Source organism: Acomys minous, assembly GCF_964271855.1.
Source record: "Acomys minous genome assembly, chromosome: 2".
Taxonomy (NCBI): Eukaryota; Metazoa; Chordata; class Mammalia; order Rodentia; family Muridae; genus Acomys; species Acomys minous.
In genome coordinates this window covers 91,405,474-91,427,657 of record NC_140484.1, presented here as the reverse complement: position 1 = coordinate 91,427,657, position 22,184 = coordinate 91,405,474, and the positions used below count along the sequence as shown (strand labels likewise).

General features: G+C 43.2%; 1 long non-coding RNA gene across 1 annotated transcript; it reads right to left on the bottom strand.

The window, feature by feature from the left end:
- Window positions 1-6,295: 6,295 nt before the first annotated feature.
- LOC311586611 lies at window positions 6,296-20,748 on the bottom strand. Its single transcript, XR_014775599.1, has 3 exons — window positions 20,639-20,748; window positions 12,702-12,920; window positions 6,296-6,398 (listed from the first exon to the last, which is right to left on the bottom strand). It is a non-coding gene; the product is annotated as an uncharacterized lncRNA (long non-coding RNA).
- Window positions 20,749-22,184: the final 1,436 nt, after the last annotated feature.

The following is a 22,184-nucleotide window of genomic DNA, read 5'->3' as shown; positions in this document are numbered from 1 at the left end:
TTGAGTTTGAACAGGCATACCACGAAATACCGCGTCCATTTCTGTCCCGATACCTCGACAGAGAAACATCCTCATGTTTCTATTAAATTGGCATCACTGACTATGAAGAAGAATCGCTAAACTATCATGGTCATCCCTGCACTCAGGAGGCAGCAGAGAGGATTAGTAGGCATGTAGAACCCTGAGCCTATAGGTCAAGCTCCTGAACATTTAACAGAAAATGAAGGCATTGGTCTCTGTCTTCCATTGGCAATCACAATAGGGAACTTCTTCGCTTATACAGCACCTTTGCATATTGTTTCCCAGCGGGACACACCCTCACCTCAGAGGTCAGGAAGTGATGACAGGAGATATGCCTGTGACTGGCTGCCTGACAGGAAATGGGGAGAGCAAACCACTCAGCAATCTAGACACAGCCTGTTTTCCTGCCAACCTGTTTTTCAAAGTTGGGGTATCAGGGCGAATGGATCAAGAACTAAAACTCCTACTCATGAAATTCCTTTTTTCTGATACCACCACCTTTGGTCCTCGTGTCTTTGAATAGTGAGGAAAAGCATACTTGTGAGCTTCCAGAAATCTGATTGGAGATGACATTGTCAGGTTCAGGAACTGTCAGCAAATGTGAGAAACACGAACAGGAGAGCAGCATGAGTGAGGGAGCTGTCCCAGGAAGGAGATAGAGACTGAAGGTTCTTATGTGAGGAATTTATGTAGAAAATGGTTCCCATTTATCCAGGTCAGCCGTCAGTTTAAAGAAGTATTTTCTCAGGCTTATGTAAGATGCTCTGGAAAAATTGGTGTTAATTTCAATGTTCTGCCCTAGAGCTTAACTTAAGATTTGGTACCACTCTTCAAGAGGTATCCTGACATCACTTTGCCTTCTGCTATTCCAGACAGCTAGTGCCCCCATCCCCTTCTCTCTCTCTCTCTCTCTCTCTCTCTCTCTCTCTCTCTCTCTCTCTCTCTCTCTCTCTCTCTCTCTGTGTGTGTGTGTGTGTGTGCCAGCACTCATGTCCAAATCTCTCCCTCGAGAAATTAGGGCATTTAAAACAGCTAGTAGTACAAGGCTTTGTGATGGGATGCCTTGTTAATTTAATTAGTATCTATGATGCTCAAGTCTTCAAGAGCATTTGAGTGACAATGAGGAAGGAGAACTCAGTTCCTGCTGTTGAAGGACTTTGGGGACTAAAGCTGAGAAGCAGCAGAAGGAAATAAACCTTTGAGAACTGTGAGCACCTTGGGCCACAGCATTGCACAAGCCGGTCTTGGTTACTTTCTGGGTAGTCAGGGTGTTTGAGAGCAGAAGTTCAGTGTATTCTAAAGACTAAGTGGACTCAGTATTGACTTGTTTCCTCTGAAATCACTGACAATATCAAGAAAAAATGATATATGTGCACTTGGGTTCACTAGTTTAAACATAGAAAAAGACACTAGGCCTTTTCATTTTCTAGGTTATCACATGAAAATTACATTTATTTGTAACTGCAGTGAGACTTACTCCCTTTGCTGTTCTATTAGTGAAATATTCTATATTATCTGGTCATGCCTTGCAGTCTGAGGACCTTGATATCACAAGGTTCCCTCCTGTACTAGATAAAGAAGCAGTTAGGAGATCTTTTGCTTCTCAGGGACTTAAGGTCTTTGTGTGCATTGCGAAAATAGTGACCACCAAAGCCATGGAGATGCAGGCTTTTAATTCTACAGACAAGTGGCTGAGGATGGATGGTAGTCACAGACTCCATTGTATAATGAACACTTAAAAACTATATTAATTAAAACAAGATTAAAATGTTGCTTTTTGCCTATGGATGTACAATGAAGAAATATTCAAGATGTCAGCTGCTGTATGCATCCTATGGACATGGAAAACTGCCAGGAGCCTGAGAGAGCCATCAAGGCTCAGAGGAGAGACACTGCAGCAGAGGGTAAGCCTGCAGAGCACACACTATGCCCAGAATAAGCAAAACATGGCAGGTTTATGATATTATGCTCTTCAAGAGTGGTCTCATAAAATCAGCAAAAAGAGATGGCTGAACAGAGCCCCATGCATGGGGCAGAGAGAAGTGAAACTAGAGCCTCTGCAACTCGCACTGGTGGAGATGCATAAGAGTTCATTTTCTGGACAGAGCCCCCTGAAAAGCCCTCCATGATCTGTGTTCTAGCTGGAGGCCTTGTTCGTGTCCTTGGTCCTTGTCTCAGCCAGAAGCCACGTGGAAGTCTGTGTTCTCTCAGGCCCCACAGCATAATAACTAGTCTAGACAGGAAGCATTGAAGACAGTCCTTAAAAGTTGTGACAGAGGTGCTGATTTGTAGCTCTTCAGGAATGATGGTTCCTGGCTGGGTTAGAGGCTGAGGAAGGACTCAGCTAGCTGTAGGGGACAGGGCACTGAGATTTTGATCCTGCTCCAATGTGCATGTAAACAACACAAATTGGAATTGATGAATTGTAAAAAAAAACATTGTTTTGTTGTGTGCTGGAGCATCTTTTGGGTATATTCCAGAAACTTTGATCAACCATGTTCATAGCAGCCTTATTCATAATTGCCAGATCATGGAGACAGCCTAACTGTCCCTCAGTAGAAGAGTGGATAAAGAAACTGTGGTACATATACACTATGGAATAGTACTCAGCTATTAAAAACAAGGAATTCCCGAAATCTGTGGACAAATGGATTGAGCTAGAAATGATCATAATGAATAAGTTAACCCAGAAGCAGAAAGATTCAAATGGTATATACTCATATCTGCATACTAGCCCAAGGGGCATGTCCAATGAAAGTCTTCACTTACCAGGAAACGGGAACAGAGGGGGAGCACATCCTAATGGGACTCTAGATGAGAGAAGCATGGGAGAATAGCAAAGTAAAATGATCCAGAGGGTCCTAGAAACCTACGAGAAGAACATTATAATAGGCAGATTTGGGTCCAGGGATCCTGCTCAAACTATGGCACCAGCCAAGGACAATACAGGCTGTAAACTTCAAACCCCTACCCAGATCTAGCCAATGGACAGGACATTCTCCACAGTTGAGTAGAGAGTGGGGTATGACTTTCACATGTACTCTGGCGCCTCATATTTGACCATGTCCCCTGGAGGGGGAGAACTGGTGGCACTCAGAGGAAGGACAGCAGGTTACCAAGAAGAGACTTGATACCCTATGAGCATATACAAGGGGAGGAAGTCCCCCTCAGGCACAGTCATAGGGGAGAGGAGTAAGGGGAAAATGGGAGGGAGGGAAGAATGGGGGGATACAAGGGATGAGATAACCATTGAGATGTAACAAGAATAAATTAATAAAAAAAAAGAAAAAATGGTTTTGAGTGGGACACAATGTTTGGGATGTGGACCTGGGAGCAATGGAAAATGAGTGTAAAGTGCATTATATTAAATTCCTAAACAATAAAAATATTTTGGAAAAATTTACAATGACTTTTAACATGCATAAAAGGTTCCTTTAAAACTGAGCTGGATTTTACTTTATTGAGTGTGCTTTGCAGGAAACCATTATGTATTACAGGGTGCTAGCCATGAGCTAGTGGTGATCCAGCTACCTCAGTCCCCAGGGTCTCTGGTGGCACCTCTGAACAAGCAGTCTTGGCAGTGATACTACTTTTAGAGAGATTGTCAGGAAGACCAAAGGAGGGAACACAGTTGCTCCTGTGTCCTGGACATGAAACACAGTCCCATTTCTCTGTCCTGAAGGCCCAGTTCCAACTGTAAACCCCAGGTCCAGCAGGGTGGCACACTGAGCCCTGAAGTAGCACACAGCTGCCTATCCAGCCCTGTCAGCCAAGGCAACTCTGCTCATGGAGGGTTGGCAGATGTGGCAGCCAGTTCCCCTCCCATCCCAACTCACTGCTGAACAGCACTAACATTCAATGCTAATGTGGAGCCAGAGTGGAGGGTGGCTGCCACAGTGAAGCCTCTTGTCTCAGTGCTCCTGTCTACACCCTCAGCTCTGTCTCTGCTTTTGTGGAAAAGCTCTCAGGAACTGCCTGCACTACTCAGCACTGTCCTCCCGTAACACCCAATATCTCAGTGCGACCACAGCCCAACTGGTCCCTTATTCCACTGTGGAATGTGAAGATCCATTTAGTGAGAAAGGAAATGCTCTGCCCAAAATCATAAGCCCAGATATCAGAGCCAAGACTGATGTTTAGAGCGCCAGAATCTAGCTCAGTGCTTCTCTCATGCTTCCACACTGACTGAACTTCTCAGTGTATATGGGAAAACTGAGTGGAAGAAATGTTTAAATTTCTTTCCTTACCAGATATCGTTAGGAGGGTATTAAGAACACAGTTATGAGATTCAAAGGGATAAGCATACCGTCAAGTTTAGAAAAAAACAACCCAAACTCCACATGTATAGGATCAGAGATAGTGGAAAATATGGGATGTTGGGTTGTTCATCGTTGTAAGGACCCTAAGACCATTCAGATGTTGATTGGCTAGGAGGTAGAATGGTGCACCAAAGCTACACTGGTAAACTGCCCAAGACTTCCGGGAAAAATAAACTAAGGAAGGTTAGATGGAGAACAGGTTTAATTGGCTTCCTGTCTTTTACTTGTAGCTCTGTAATTCTTTACAGTTACTGTGTCTATTGAAGAAAATGCATATGAAGCTGAGAAACAGCTTTAGCTTGAAGCCATTCCTAAAGAGACACAGAGTCACCATGATTTCTACAATTCCCATGTTCTCCAAAGGTCAGGGTAGAATAAAAGCCACAACACTGTCCCTCAGCCCTTTGAGCACCTTCAGCAGCATGTGAGTGAGAAGAAATCTATTCTGTCTTCAGGAATAATTTTGACTGTGTGGCCAGAGCTGGCTTAGAATTCACAATTCATCCCAGAATTGCCACGGACCAGCACTAATGTTTCTGCTTCGGCCACCTGGGTGCTGACATTTCACCCTTAAGCCCAGACACTCAGCCTAGATTTACTACTACACTGTATCTATAAAATGTCCATTTTCTGTGATTGTCAAGCATCTGCAATGTTCCAGGACTCAGTAGAGAAACACAAAGAACCAAGTGTTTTTCCTGATAAGGTGCTCCTCAAAATCACACCTGTGCCGGCCTCAGTTTACTTCTTGCTCTACTAGTTTATATCTAATTAAACAGCCCCTGTCTCTCCAGTGCTGAGCAGTTTCTACTTGGGGTCTCTCTTTTACTTTAATTTTCAATAAAAATCTTTTGTCCCAAGATTGATTCCCAAGCTTCCTGTGTTACCATGGTTACCCTCTGTTGCAGTAGAACACCTCCATTTTCTTTGCTCTCCATTTCTTCCACTTGATTTTCCTTTCCACAAACCCTGTTCCATATTTAATTTTCACTTTTCATTTTTTCATTCCATTCTCATTTCACTGTCTCCAGGTTCAGGTGGCCTGATCTTTTTGTAAATAGCCCCAAGCATGACCTTCCCAGAGCGTCAGTCTCCATACTGTGCTCCTCTCTTCTCTCGTAGAGAGAAAAAAAATCATTGGTTTCATCTTATTTTGGGGGAATGGCCTTATATACCTAGGGTGTCCTTGAAGTCACCATGTTGTCAGAAACTGGCATGGTCTTGAATCCCCTGCCTCTGGCTCCCAAGGATAGAAACCTACAAGAAGAACATCGTGACAGATGGATCGGAGCCCAGGGGGGGGGGGTTGCTCAAACTATTACACTAACCAAGGACATATAAGTAGTAAACATCAAACCCCTACTCTGATCTAGCCAATGGACAGGACATGAGTGGGGACTCACTCTGACATGCTCCATATTTGACCATCTCCCCTTGGTTGGGAGGCCTGATGGCACTCAAAGAAAGAATAAGAGGGCTACCGAGATGAGACATTATATCTATGACCATATAGTGGGGGAGGAGGTCCCCCTCGGTCATAGACCTAGGGGAAGGGAATAGGGTAAATGAGGGAGGGAGGGAGGGGAGGATACAAGTGATAGGATAACAATTTAGTTGTAATCTGAATAAATTAATTACATAAAAAAAATGTAAAAGCCAGAAAAAAAAGAGTGGGCTTTGAGTTTTCAAAAACTTCATATCATTCCCAACTTCTCCTTCCCTCCCTCTCTTCTCCCCCCAACACTATTGTCTCTCTCTTTGTCCCTCTTTTTGTTCTGTCACTCTTACTTTTGCTCTACTTTGTGGTTGTGTCACAAGATGTAATATCTCCAATGATCCTGCTGCCATACCTTTGCTCACAATCATGGACTCTAACCTTCTGAAACCATAAGCCACATCAATGCTTTACCATAAGGTATCTTGGTTATGGCGGATTGGTTTTGTTTTGGTTTAGTGCACACTTTAAAAGTTTATTTGTCCTCTCTTTAGTAATTCTTAAAATATTGACAAGAATATAAGCAATTTCTATCAGGAGTTTTGTCTGTCAGCACGTTCTCTCTGGAAGAACAAGAGAGAGAAAAAATTTTTCAGAGAAGAAAGAAGAGTTGTTGCCACACAAAATAAAACAAAACAAAATCAAAACCAAAACTGCAGAACTTCTTTCACGTGATGAAAGTGTATCAGCGAGCAACCCATAAAACCATGAAAAGCAAGAATGTAATCCAATCCATAGTATTTCTATATGATAATGGTACTGCATAAATAATTTGTTATTATATTAAAAACCTAAAAGACAAAAATACTAAAAATAGCTACCACCACAACAATTCAACAAACATTTCATCTCAAAACTTCAAACTGTGGTGGCAGCAACAAACAGTGAAAAGGACTGTTAGTAGATAGTTAAAATTTGCACCTTGGATCTTATGAGCTGAAAATTGAACATGATAATGTGTTTCATTCAGTTTTCATGGTTATGATAAGTAAAACCTGTGGTAGATGCATCAAAGGCATCAGAAATAAAGCAACACTTGGTGCTCTGCAAACATTCAGACCATATGTAACACAAAGAAGAAGAACATCTAAATGATCTGAAACAATGCCCTGAACAACAGTAGGCAGTCTGTTTCCAGAAGTACATGCTTTCAATTCGAATGAATCAAATGATACTACGTGGGCGAGATGAAGACTATTTTCAAAGAATGCTTTCTCACTTTCTTGGAGCATAAAATGAATAAAGAAACAGATTAAACAGCATTTCATAACAAATGAATCTACTCCTGTTCTCTGACTGTTTACAATAATAATAAATCCTTGTCTGTGGCTGGTTTTAAGGGATTTTTTAAAAACTTCTTATTCCAGTTACAGCCAGAGCACAGCCCCTCCCTCCTCTCGCTGGGTCCCACCCTTTGTTTTTCTCTCTTTCCCCATCCTCCTCCTCTACTCTTCAGGAAAAGGTTGCCCCTTCTCTAAGAACCCACCCAGCACATCAAGTTGTACCAGGACTGAGTGTATCCTGTTCCCCTGTGAACTGGGAAAGCATCCCGTGCAAGGGGGAAGTGACCAAAAACAGGCAACAGGGGCCATGTTAAACACACCCCTTACTTGTTAGGGTAGCCACATGAAGACCAAGCTGCCCAGCAGCTACATTTGGGTAGGGAGCCTAGGTGCAGTACATGCATGGTCAATGGTTGGTACTTCAGTCTCTTCAAGCTCCCCCAGGGCCTGGTTAGTTGGCTCTGTTGGCCCTGCCTCCTCCCTCCTATCCTTCCCTGCACTGTTCCACAAATCTCCCTGTACTCAGATCAGCCCAATGATTGCCTGTGGGTCTCAGTTTCCATTTCCACCTGCTGCTTGGTAGATTCCCTCGGGGGGGGGGGGCAGCTATGCTAGGCTCCTGTCTGCGAGAATAGCAGGGGTTAGCTCTCTGCCATGAGGTGGGTGTTGGGTTGGTTTAGCCATTAGTTGGACATTCCTTCTACCTCTGCTCTATTTTTGTTCCTGTCCATCTTGTAGGCAGGGTCAATTTTGGATAGAAGTTTTTTGTGGGTGGGTTGGTGCTCCACTCCCTCCACTAGAAGTCCTGTCTTATTAGAGTGTGGCCTCCTCAGTCTTCATGATCTCTTCTACTAGGATTCTCAGCTAAAGACACCCCCACATCCTCCCAGGAGCCTACCCTGTCACACCTCTCCAGCTTGTCACAGAGAGGCCTGCATCCATGGTTTCCCTTCCCTCTGCAAGCCCTCTGTCCTACTGCCCTTGCTCTCCCCAGGTCTGCTCTTCACCAGCACTTCTCACAGAGTTGCCTCTGCCATACTGTTCCCTGTCTTTAACCTCTTCCACTGTCTATTTCTCTACTTCTCCTTCTGAGTGAGATTTAAGCATCCTACTTTGAGTCCTCCTTTTAACTTCTCCAGAAGACATGAGAGGAGATGGAAATGACTATTGGCCAGGAAGGTTAAGCTAGCCACCTGGCTTAGATGTGGATAGGTGTTCAGGACAATTTAGATAAACTTGTGGTGTATCTGTCCACCTAAGGCCTAAGCTTTGAAATATTAAAAGGTCTTCTTGGTGTCTTTGTTTTTATAGTTGAATGGTCGCAAAGATCTTACAACAATGACAGACTCCACAGTAGCCTTCATCAGACGTCTTTTTGTTTCCAGGCACAGTCTTCCTGTTAATTCAGGTTGGTGTTAAAGTCAACATCCAGCATTCTCACTCTGTTGAATGCTAGGATTCCAGGAATGTGCCAGTGTCCCCAGCTTTCAATGACTTTTTAAACCTTCAGTCTCTGCCCTCCATGGCATAAAACTCATTAAGCCAACATCCTTGGAAATCAAAGTGGAGATCTGATGCTCCTCTTGCTGGATCCAGACACTGGTTCCCATGCTGAATTCCTTCTTGCACTATCCTTGCTTGTGTGGCTTCTGAGAACCTCCTATAAAGTTCTCCTGCACCCTTGTGTCTCTTTCATCCCCCAATGTGTTTCCTGCTCTCCTTATTAGACCTCCTCCTCATCTGCTATGGAATAGATTTTCTTGCAGCCAACTTTCCCCATTTCCCAGGTTTCCTGGGACACCTTTATGCAGAAGCCATCTTAGTCTGTTTCCTTGTTTCTTCTGGATGCCTAGAATGCCCTTTTAATGGGCATACAGATCTGATCTCACACATGGGACTAATATTCCACATGATAAGACTGAAGGTCAATTCCCAGCTCGTTCCTTCTCTAGAAGCCATACTCCTGTTTATGAGAGTATCACTGATCACTGTCGTGACCATGCAGCCAACAGAAAGTCTGCCCTGTCCCAGAACTGTCAAACCTCTACTCTTTATTCCCGAGATCTCTGAAATTTCTACACACACACACACACACACACACACACACACACACACACACACAGAGCAATTACCTTCCCATCATCATTATATGTTAGCAGCTCCCAAACCTTCACTTACATCCCCATCACTTTGAGCATTGTTGCTCCTTCATTTTAACTTCTGGCCTTTTGCTTTGCTCACATTATTGCTTGACCCAGCATAACACAAACTGTTCAATCTCTACTCAGAATCATTATGATTTTTCCTGACCACCCCAGACAATGTAGATCATGGCTCTGATGGGTCATATCTACACTTATCTGCCAATCTTTTCTGGTCTCGACAACAAATTCCAGCCAACATAAGTGCTCAGGGAGGCAGGAGCACAGTGTAGCTCTCTCATGCTGACCCTTTGCCTGAGAAATCTTTTGTGCCAATTTATGTGTCATCATTAGTGACCTTAAGTGTGATCCCTCTTTCCTGGTAACCCATAGTGGTCTGTATTTACTCCCTGAAGCATATAGCGCACACTGTGTCTATTTTTGAATTAGGCGAAGGAGTAAGACTTTTTCAATTGAAGAGAAAGCATGAAGTGACAGGACACTGCCTCACACATCTGCACTTCCCAAGCTTTGTGTCCAAGTATGTGTCATCTCTCACAACCTAGAAATAAACCATAGGATTGTGGCTTGGACCTCTCAACAATCCAAGAAATTCTGTTTGTTCTCTGAGCCTCCATCCTTAAGAATGAAGAAATTATTCAGAAGAAATCTTTTGGGAAGTTACTGTGTCCTTGAGTCCCCTGGATGGGGAGGCCTGGCGGCACTCAGAGGAAGGATAGCAAGTTACCAAGAAGAGACTCGATAATCTTAGAGCATATATAGAGGGAGGAGGGCTCCCTCAATCACAGACATAGGGGAGGGGAGAAGGGGGGAAGTGGGAGGGAGGGAAGAATGGGAGGAAACAGGGGAAGGGCTAACAATCAAGATGTAATATGAACAAATTAATTTAAAAATGGTATAAATAAATAAAAAGAAAAAGAAAAAGAAATAAAATCAACAGAAGTGTGCTTGGCATGTGCAAACACTTGAAAACCTTGCAGGCGGGGGCTCTTTGGGCATGCAAAACCAAAGGGTTTCTTCGGCTATAAATATTCAATCATTAGAAAGAACTATCCTGGCTTATTTAAAATAGTTTAAGTTATGCAATTTTTAGGAACATGATCTCTACACTATGTTCTCATACATCCTAGTCAAGCTACCATTCTTGACCCAGACTCAAAAGGAACTGGAGCTTGGCAGAATTGCTTTGAGAAAGAGGTAATCCTGGCATGGTGGCACCCAACTTTAATCCCAGCACTCAGGAGGCAGAGGCAGGTGGATCGATGTGAGTTTGAGGCCAGCCTGGTCTACAAACAAGTCCAGGACAGCCAAGGCTACATGGAGAAAGCATGTCTCGAAAAACCAAAAAACAAAAAAGAGAAAGAGGCAAATTGGAAAATCTGTAAAAAACATTACAAAATGTTCCTTGACTCACAGTGGAACATTTTTGACTGTGTGTGCTCAGAAAAGAATGATCTGGAATGGATTGGCTCCATGGAGAGTGAGGTTTAGACAGCATGTTTTTAAGAGACAGACAAGAGGGCTCCACCATCTGGGAGGTCAGTTAGCCTACATGAATCCACCCTAAGGTGAGAAGCTACAGTTCTTCCTGTACGAAAAAGAGCAAAAGTCAGGGCCTCCTTTCTGTAGAGGAATGATTACATGTGTAATGTAGTATTCCTCTCTGACCTGCCAAGAGAAAACAACTTGTCACAATTTTCTGTAGGTTTCTGTCCTACTCTCTCATAATATAACTAAGTGAAGCTCTCACGGCACCTCGATGAATGTCTCTCATCTTTCTCCCTGCTCTCAGTGTTTCACAACCTTAATGTTCTAGTGCTTTCCTGGTGCGCTGTGTAAAGGAGCAGATGCTGAGATGAACCCGTGATGTCTGTCTTGGCACATGCTGGCCTTAGACTCTTCCCTGAAGCGTCCAGAAGGTCTCCAGAAAAGTCTAATGAGGTTTCAATAATTTATATGAAAGCTTGAAAGAGTAAGTGCCTAGACCAGGACCCAAAATGAATTGAGTCTTCATTTTCCTTTTAGCATTAGTTAACATGCCTGTCTCCATGCCTCCTGCCTGCCTATCACCTTGTCTGCCTCCTGGCCTGCCCTCTGTTCTTTCAGTTTGCCAGTAACTGGAATTAACAGCATTAGCCGCCCTAGAATGAGAATTTCTAACTATCACATTACAGCAAATAGCTCAAGCACTGTGAAAAGCAACCAAATACAGAGACATCCAATACAAGGCATCCAGGCCTTGACCCCCATGGTTCCTTAAATCTGCTGATGAGTATGGACACAGACCCTGGATAAGTTCTCAGAGAATCATGGGAAGCAAATCATGGGAAGAAACAGCCTCAGATCAGAAAGAAGTTTTGTCTCTTTTCCAGGGATCCACACAAGACACCACATGTCTTGATGCCTTTCTTTATGTTCTTTTTGGCTGACTTGAAGAACTTCTCACACAAATACTGAGGAAGGATCACTTGACACAGGTCTCTGGGTTTCTTTTCTTCTTCTTTTTTAAAATTTATTTGTTATTATGTATACAGTGCTCTGCCTGCGTGTACACCTGCAGGCCAGAAGAGGGCACCAGATCACATTATAGATGGTTGTGAGCCACCATGTGGTCTGGAATTGAACTCAGGACCTTTGGAAGAGCAAGCAGTGCTCTTAACCTCTGAGCTAGCTCTCCAGCCCCCGAGTTTCTTAACTACAATGGAAAAGAGAAAAGTCTGAGGCGACAAAGCTCAGAGTCCACAAACAGAGCTCAGTGCAGCAGCCTGAGGAAAAAATACCCCCCTCCCCAGGATGAAAGGTACCACAGAGTGAATATGGTGTTTTTCCTTAAGCACTGGCTGCAGCTGGCTGGGAGCTGGGATCACGGACTTTACTGTCAGCTTGAATGGATGAAGCAGTATTTCTGGATGTGACTGTGAGTGATTGCAAATAATAACAATAATTCTCATTTCACATCTCTGCATTATGTCATAAAATTATCTGAGACTCTGCCTTTCAAAGAAAAACAGCTAACAACACAGACTTTAGAACCAGAAAGGATTCAGTATTTTCATAATGTGCTTAACTTAATTCTTTGAGTCTCTACAAGGCTCTTATAATATGAGGGTCTGAGGTCCAGCAAGTTTTGGGAAAACTAACATGGCTCAACCCACTTTAAAGGCCATTTTTAAAAGACATTCAGGGTAACAAAACAGAAAAAGACAGCCCTCATCTGTGTGGTTCTGTTAACACAACAGAGTAAGTGGATCCATGTACGTAAAAGATTAAAGGTATGCACATGGGGCTGGTTGCTCAGTGCTCAGACTTCAGAAACTGTCCACTGGCACTGCCTTACCTTACTGGGGCTCCCCAGTCTCACACCTGTGTCTTAACACTTCTACACAAGACTTTTCCATGTCAGGAACCTCTGGTGACATACCTGGTCTTTTCAGTGTGCCACATTCCATAGGAAGCTGGGCAGATGATGTCCTTGGGACGATATCCTCTGAGGCTTCCGTCTCCTGAAGATGTTGGCCTGGAGGTTTCCATTTGTACTGAAGAAGGTTCAGGTCCTTAGGGTGTTAATGGCGTACTGGGGCCAACCTTCTCACCTTTGTTTTCTTCAGTATCATCCACTCGCACACATGGAAGAGTGCCCCTATTAGAACATGCAGCTTTTTAAAAGATGTCTCTGATGTTCTCACAGAAGGCCCACTGCTGTTATAGTTCTGTTTTTTTTTTTTTCTTTTTTTCTTTTTCCACAGGAAGGGCAAAAGCTTTAGGCTAATAATTCAAATCTCAGAAAGGAAGTCTTGTCAGCACAGAGGTGAAAAAAGTGTAGTTCTCTCCAGGTTTCCACATAAGTTCCATAACCCTAATGTGGTGGCACACTGCCAGCACTGTCATACTCCATGGTTGTATGGCTCTTATAACACCTAAGTCTCAGCCTACCAGCACAGACCCCACTTTGTGTGTGTGCCTGCGTGTGTGTGTGTGTGTGTGTGTGTGTGTGTGTGTGTGTGTGTGTGTGTGCGCGCGCAGTAGGGGTGGGGGGGACATGGCTTGTACAAGTCCAAGTGCATTTTTATTTTAGTGACTGGGGAGCATATTCGTTGAATCACAGACTCCAATGAAACAGAACAATACAATCGCAGGAACAGGCTGAGAAACTGGCACAGAATCCCCCTATCTCCACCTTCTTTGAACTGACCTTCTCAGCCAGGTATTGTTCATAATTGATAGTGTATTTATTTAGGGGATTCTTCTCCAGTGCCTCAGCTCTTTTCAACACTGTGTTTATAGTCTGCAATGCAAAACCAGAATGAGGAATTAGGACAGTTCTAATGTCAGAAAAGAGAGAAAGAAAAGTTGGGAGAGGCAGCCATAGCTCCTGCACAGCTTGAGCCCCATTCTTGGCCATCCCCCTCCTCAGTACAACTGTGCTGAGGCAGCATCAGCTACACTTCCAGGATCTGTGGCTTTTCTTGCAGTAGCTCTGCTCTGCTCTGGAGATATTTGGTCAGACACCTAGATGACAAAGACCCACCTTGAGGAAGTTCGATCTATTGGCAGCAGTGTTTCCATGTGTGGAGCTTATGTTGAGTTTTTCCACATACAGTCTAAAGAAACAGAGGAGAGTGACTAAGATGTGAAGAAAAATTCCACATACCTAAATGATGGCCTGAGAAAATGTGGCCTCTGCATGCAGGGTTTCAAAGGACCCTGGATTTTAAAGAGGCACACCCTGAAATACTGGATCCCTTTCTATCCCAGTTCCTGGAGTGAGAAATGTCCTCACTGTTCTATTAAAGTGACAAACATGAGCTATCAAGAAGAATTGCTAGACTAACATGGTGTATGCTTGTCACCCCTGCACTCAGGAGGCACCAGATAGAATTAGTAGATGCACAGAGCCCTGAGGAATCACGTCAAACTCCTGACCTTCACAACAGGAAAAAAAAGGCTTTTGTCTCTGTCTTCCATTACCAATCACAATATGGACCTTTGCGTATACAGTATATTGTTTCACAGCAGGACACAACCTCACCTCAGAGGTCATGAAGTAATGACAGAGGACACTGAGGCTCCTCAGATATAGGAGGAGGAGTGCTGCAGGTAACTCACGGGATGTTGTACCCTGGATGCTGCTAAGCTGCTTCAACCCTCACCTCTATCTAAGAATCAAGAAAGGTTCATGACCCTGTCAGAAACTCTGCTTGAGAGGAAGGTGTGATCAGAAATTCTGTAGGACAAGATGATCTCAGGGAAGTCAATTAAGTCCCTGTTAAGAGTGGTTTGTCTTTGGGAGGAGGAGGAAATGGGAGGGAGATTTTTTAGGATCTCAAGAGAATGCCTTCACTTTTCAGAATACCATCTGTGAAAAACAAAAAGACCTCTGTTCTAAGATTCCACAACCTGGGAAATGAAACATGAAAAATGTCCTACTTGGGCAAATCTCTAAAGCTGAGCTTTCTCTTTCTCTGTGAAACAGAAAAGTGATGTTCATTCTCAGCACACACAGTCTTCTGAAGATCAGGAAAGTCATTTCCCAGAAACCCCCTGTCCAGTGCCTGAGTTCCTTAGAGTCATGTGAACTTCTTTAGTTTCTGTTTTTCTAACTCAGGGATGCACATGACTGGGGAGATTTTACCATCATTCCCTGCGTGAAGCACCTAGCACTCTTCTCAATGAGGCTAAAAGAGTCATTACCTAGTGACATCTCTGCAATCCTTTATTTATTCTGTCTACCCAAGTATGATGATCAGCTTTGAAAAAAGCTTTACTGTGAGGAACCACACTGACTCCAGGTGCTCTACAGTCCTCTGATGACTGTGTAGCTACAGGGAAGGCTACCCTCTTTCTTATAAAACTCAAGAGGCTACAGGATGAAGAGAAGAAGGATCTAGGCTTGGCCACACATCAAACATATGCCTGTGACTGGCTGCCTAAGAGGAAATGGAGAAGGCAACAACTCAGCAATCTGGACACCCCAGCATCCCCTCCCACCTGTCTTTTTAAACAGCTGGGTCTCACGGGGAAAGGATCATGAACACAATCTCCTACTCATGAAATCCTTTTTTGTGTTATACCACCGTCTTTGTCCCTCATGTCTTTGAATAGTGAGGAAAAGAATACTTATGAGTTTCTGGAAATCTGAATAGAGATGACGTTGTCAAATTCATTAACTGTCAGCAAATGTGAAAGACATGTTCAGGAGAGCAGCATGAGTGAAGGAACAGTCCCAGGAAAGGAGATAAAAACTGAAAGTCCTCACATGAGAAATTTATGATACAGTATAAAGGCTGCTTCTTCTTATCCACATTTATCCAGGTCAGCTGCCATTTTGAAGAAAGATTTTCTCAGGCTCATATAAGAAGCCCTGGAAATTTTTATGTTAATTTCGATGTTCTGTCTTAGAGCACATAAGATTTGGAACCGCTCTTGGGGAGGTAGACTGGCATCATTGTGTCTGCAGATCTTCTAAGACGAACAGAGAAGGCAGGAAACATTAAAACCCATCTCCTGCCATCCTTCCTTCCTGCTTTTTTTAGTCACACTTGTGTGTGTGTGTGTGTGTGTGTGTGTGTGTGTATTTGTGTGTCCGTCCCAGCACTCACATGCAAGCACATTCATAGTTGTGTGACAAACCACTCCCTAAGGTAATTAGAGCAAAGAAAACATCACTGGTGATTGAGCTCAATAAAGTTAGTGACCAATCTCAGCAAGGGATCCCATTACTATAGGGTAAAGTGGAGGAGTCATAACTAGGGATTTTGTGCTTCTTTAATACATCATGCAGATGTCAGGTAGCATTTAATTTAAGGACAGATCTTACAAATGCCAATTCATTGAGATTAACACAAGAAGACTTTACATTAGCTATGAGATTTTGGTCACATTGGAGGATTGTGACAATTAGGGAGCACCTCACCTGGGAGGAACCTCTATGCATGTCTTCCACAATGCAATCCCAGCTAGAATCAAAAGGCTCTGTTACTGGGCGCCCTTGGAAATTTAATTAGTACCTATGATGCTCAAGTCTTCATGAGCATTTGAGTAACAAGGAGAAAGGGAAACTCAAATTCTGCTGTTGAAGGACTTTGGGCCGTAAATTTGGTAAGGAACAGGAGGAAATAAACCTTTGTTAACTGTGAGTACCTTGCACCACAGCATTGCACAAGCCTTTCTTGAATGTTTACTGGTAATCAGAGTGTTTGAGGGCTGAATTGCAATGTATTCTAAAGACTAACTGATCACAGTATTGACCTCTTTATTCTGATCTCACTGACAATGTAAAGAAAAAGTGATAAAAAAAAAAAACCACTTGGGTTTACTAGTTTAAACAAGGAATAAGACACTAGCCTTTTACATTTCCCAGGTGTGATTTCATGCAAATTCCCTTTACTGGCCACTGCAATGAGACTTACCACATTTGTTGTCCCAGTTGTGACATGTCCTTTATTATCTGGACACATCTTGTGGTCTAATGGCCTGCGTATCACAAGGTTCCCTCCTGTTACTATACAAATAAGTAGTTACGAAAAGAGATCCTTCTCAGTGAATTATTGTTAATTTATTGTAATGTGTGCACAACTAAAATGATGACCAGTACGGCCAGGGAGTTACAGGCTCTTAATCCTTCAGATCAGTGACAGTGACAGGATGATACTCAAAACCTCCATTGCAGAGTGAACAGTTAAAAACATTTTAAATTCAATAAACTGGATTAAATCAATGCTTTCTAGCTAAGGACTAACATGAAGATGCACTCAAGTTAGCAATGGCTGCAAGGACATGAAGGACTAGAGAGAGCTCCAAGGAGCCTGAGAGACCCATGGAGGCTCAAGGAGAGACACTGCCACAGCTGGTCAGTCTGCAGAGTGCACAGCACCTCCAAAGCAATGAACAGTGGCAAGTGGTATGGGAATATGATTCTATAATGTGGCCATCATGGTGTCCTTGGTCCTTGTCTCAGACAGAAACCATGTGGAAGTCCATGGTCTATCTGACTCCATACCAAAATAACTAGACGGGAAGCATTGGAGACAGTCCTTAAAAATTGTAAAGAAGGTGCTGAAGCGTAGCTCTCTGGGGATGATGGTTCCTGGCTGAGGGTCACGGTAGGCAAGGACTCAGTTTTATGTAAGGGCCTGAGAACTGAGAGATGAACAGCACACATTGAACATGATAGGGCTTTTATTTATTTGTTTGTTTGTTTGTTTATTTATTTATTGTGTGTGAATGTGACCTAGGAGTATTGGAAAACAAGTGTAATATGCATTGTATGAAAATTCAACATAATCAAAAAATACACTGATTTTTAACACAAAGAAAACATTTCTTAAATAGAAGCAGGGTTTTTTATGTAGGACAAGTTTTCCAGGAACTCAGTGTTGCAGCAAATAGTGCTAGCCGTGAACTGGTGGTGATCCAGCCTCCAGGTGCTCAGCTGGCACCTCTGAACAAGTAGTCCTGGCACTAACGCTATAGTTAGACAATTTTTCTGGAGGACCAGAGCAGGGAACAGTTTCTCCTGTGTCCTAGACATGAAACATAGTCCCATTACTCTGTCCTGAAGGCCCAGTTCCAACTGTAAACTCCTGGTCCAGCAGGGTTGCACACTGAGCCCTGAGTAGCACACAGCTGCCTATCCAGCCCTGTCAGCCAAGGCAACCCTGCTCATGGAGGATTGGCAGATGTGGCTGCCAGTTTCCCACCCATCCCAACACTACTGCTGAACAGCACTAACATCCAATGCTAATGTGGAACCAGAGTGGAGGGTGGCTGCCTCAGTGAAGCCTCTTGTCTCAGTGCTCCTGTCTACACCCACAGCTCTGTCTCTGCTTCTGTGGAAAAGCTCTCAGGAACTACCTGGGTGCTTCCTCTGCACTGCTCACCCCCCTCCCCAAACACTCAATATCTCAGTGTGTTCAAAGCCCAACCTGTTGGTTATTACACTGCAGAATTTGATGATCATTTAATAAAAGGAAACACACTGTTCAAAATCATAAACCCAGATATATCGGGGCTAAGACTGATGTTAGGGCACCAGGTTCTAATTCGGTACTTCCACACTGACTGAACTTCTCAACCTATATGGGAAAAATGAATGGAAGAATTTTTATTTTTTGAGACACGGTTTCTCTGTGTAGCCTTGGCTGTCCTGGACTCCCTTTGTAGACCAGGCTGGTCTTGAACTCACAGCAATCCACCTGCCTCTGGCTACGGAGTGCAAGAAGAAATTTTTAAATTTCTTACCTTACCAGAAATTGTAGTGAGGGAAATAGGACAAGAGTAATGAGAATCAGGTAAAGGGATCAGAACACTCTCAAGTGCAGAAACAAACAAACAAAACCCAACATGTCCATAATCAGAGATATGGCAAAATAAAGGAAATTAGTTTTGACAGCCTCATAAGGAGCTTAGGATCATTCAGTTTCTGATTGGCTAGGAGGTAGAATGGTTTCCTAAAGCTACACTGGTAGCCTACCCAGGACTTGGTGGGGGAAAAAATTCTTATAAATTAAAGAAGCAGAGCTGACTTGTATTGGGCTATCTGCTCTTCATAGCTCTAGAATTCCTTACAGTTACATTTGTCCTGTGTCTAGTGAAGAAAACGACTGATGATGAGACAGCAGCTTCAGGTTGAGAGCCAATCCTGCAGACACTCAAGGTCACCATGATTTCTACAATTCATGAGTTCTCCAAGGTTCAGAGCAGAATAAAGGCCGCAGCACTGTCCCTCAGCCCCATGAGCCCTTCAGCAGCGTGTACTCCAAAAGAAATGTTTTTTCCCCCAGAATAATTTTGACTGTGTGGCCAGAGCTGGCTTAGAATTCGCAATTCTTGCTAGAGTTGCCACGGACCAGCACCAATGTTTCTGCTTCAGCTGCCTGGGTGCTGACATTTCACCCTTGAGCCCAGACACTCAGCCTAGAGTTGTTGCTACACTGTATTTATACAGTGTCCACTTTTGTGATTGTCAAGCATCTGCTGGGATCAAGACTCAGGAGAGAAACACAAACAGCAAAAGTGTCTTTCCTGATAAGCTAATCCTCCCAGTCACACCTGTGCCAGCCTCAGTTTACTTCCTGGTCTATTAATTTACCTCTATTTTCACTAAATCCTCCTCCGTGTGCCCTGTGCTAAGCAGTTTCTAATTGTGTTCTCTATATTTATTTTTCAATAAAATCTTGTCATTCCCTTCAGTAACTAACTAGTGCCAATCCTCCTGAGTTACCATGGTTCACACACACCCCATGTTCTGTGCTCCCCCATCTTTCACTCTTCTACTTTCACTCCTTGCCCACTCCTGTTTCAGTTTTGTATTTTCTTCACTGTCTCCAGGGTCAGGGAGCCCGGCCTATTTGTAAATAGCCCCCAAAATGGCCTTCCCACAGCATCAACCTCTTTACTGTTGTCCTCTATTCTCTCATGTGATCTTTAATGTGACAGAAGACTCCAAACATTGCAAATGCTAATTTTAAACTTTCATTGGTTTTATTGTATTTCTTGAGTCTTACACACTCAGTGGTATTATACACTCAGTCTGTCCTTGAAGTCACTGTCTAGTCAGAGACTGGCATGATCTCCTTGAGTCCCTGACTCTGGCCTCCAAGGACTGACTTTACAGGAGAATGCCCCCATGCTCTGACTAATCACATGAGCTGTTTGCTTGGAGTGTTGGTCAGGGTTGTGTAGCTTCCCAAAAACGGGTGACAACCTCCTTCATCATTAAGGTATCTGTCTTGTTGACCCAGTGTGCAGAACCAGAAAGAGCACAGCTGCCCCTGTGCCCTTCACCATAACTAACACTCCTGCTCTGTCAAGGACAGAAGACTTTCCTCAACCCCACAGCAGTAGAGATCACACATGTACAGGTACGGAGGAGGAAGAAATACCTGCCTGGCTGGAAAATACATGCCAATCTCAGCTGCTGAATGAACAGTTATTGAGTTCCCTTAGAACACAACACTACTGTGGAACAGCACCAACTGTCACATACTACTGCAGAAAACCATGTGGAGGGAAGTTTTCTGGCACTCAGTTCTGTCTTCATACCAAGCTCTCTTTCTGTTTCAGTGAAAACTGCTCCAGGACTTCTCTCATTTCCTTCTCTGTACTGAGATCCTAAACACTAAATATCCATGGGATCCCTACACCATGCCAGACTTTATATCACCAAGAAAGGTGAATATACATTTAGTGAGTAGGTGAGTAAATGCTCAGTCCAAAGTCACAACCCTAGGGCATGTCAAAGCCAAGACCACATAGGACACCATCTTATCATTAAGTACCTTCCCCTTAATCCCACATCACTTTGATGCTTCCCAATTTAGGGAGCTATCCAATTAGGTAAACATTTTCTTTTCCTACCTGACATTGTCTAGAAAAGAGTACCAGTAAAGGTATACAGTCTGGATCAAGGGATGAGAAAAAGGCTTGTTGGCTTTCACAGGAAAAAGTCAGGTGTGTTCAGGATGAGAGGCACTAGACACTGAAGCAAGTCTGTTTACTTGGCACCATGGAAACCTCAAGATTCTATCAGCTGCTGATTGGCTAGAGGAAGAATGATGTCATGGAACTGGTGAAAGGCAATACAAATCTCAGGAGCCATGTGTAAAACGGGACATAGTGGAAACCCTGCTAGAAAAAATAGACTAGAACAGCCCTACAGGGCTGCGAGTGGGGCTAAAACCCAGAGATGACTATTTCTGTTTCTCTTTCTTACACTCAATGCTCTGTCTCAGAGTCTTTTTGCAAGTCCCAGCATCTATACCAATCCACAGCTGGGTGCAGTCTTTCAGAGGACATCTATGTTGGGCTAATATCCATTTACATGTGAGTGTATACATTGTGTGTCTTTCTGGGTCTGGTTTACCTCACTCAGGATGATCTTTTCTGGTTCCATTCATTTGCCTGAATTTTTAAAGATTCTTTTGTCTTCAATAGCTGAGTAATATTCCATTGTATAAATATACCACAGTTTATTTATCCATTCTTCAGTTGAGATTCATCTAGGTTGTTTCCAGATTCTGGCTATTATGAATAAAGATGATATGAATATAGTTGAGCAAATGTCTTGTTATATGGTGGAACATCCTTTGGGTATATGCCCAGGAGTGGTACAGCTGGTTCTTGAGGTAAAGCTATTCCTAATTTTCTGAGAATACACCAGATTGATTTCCAAAATGTTTGTACAAGTTTGCATTTGCACTCTTTCCCAACAATAGAGGGGTGTTCTGCTTTCTCCATGTCCTCATGAGCATGTGCTGCTACTTGAGATTTTTAAAAAACTTAATATAATTTATTCATCTTGCATCCTTATTTTTAACCTCTTTCTCGTATCTTCCCATTCCCACCCTTACTCTCTCTTCCATCCTATTGCTCTTCCCTAAACCTCGGATGCAGGGGTCATCCTCTCCAATCATCTGAGGACAGCCTATCAGGTCTCATCTGGATAGCCTGCATGCCCTTTCTCTGTGTACCCAAAGGGCCTCCCTGCCAAGGGGAGGTGATCAAATATCAGAAAACAGAGCTCGTGTCAGAGACAGTCCTTGCTTCCCCCCACAAACTTGGAGAACAAACTGTCCAGTGGCTGTATCTGTCCCGTGTGTGGGGAGTGCAAACTTGTAAATTCAGTTGAGTTTTTGATCTTAGTCATTGGGCTAGGTGTAAGGTGGCTTGTTAGAATCATTTGATTGGCATTTTCTTTATAACTAAGGACTTTGAGCATTTCTTTAAGATTTTTTTCTGGCCATTTGATACTTCTCTGTTGAGAATTTTCTTTTTATCTCTGTACCCCGTTTTTTAAATTGGATAATTTGGTTTTGAGGTATTTAGTTTCTTAGGTTCCTTATATATTTTGGAATTTAGCCCTTTGTCAGATGAAGGTTTGGTGAAAAACTTTTCCTAGCCTTTA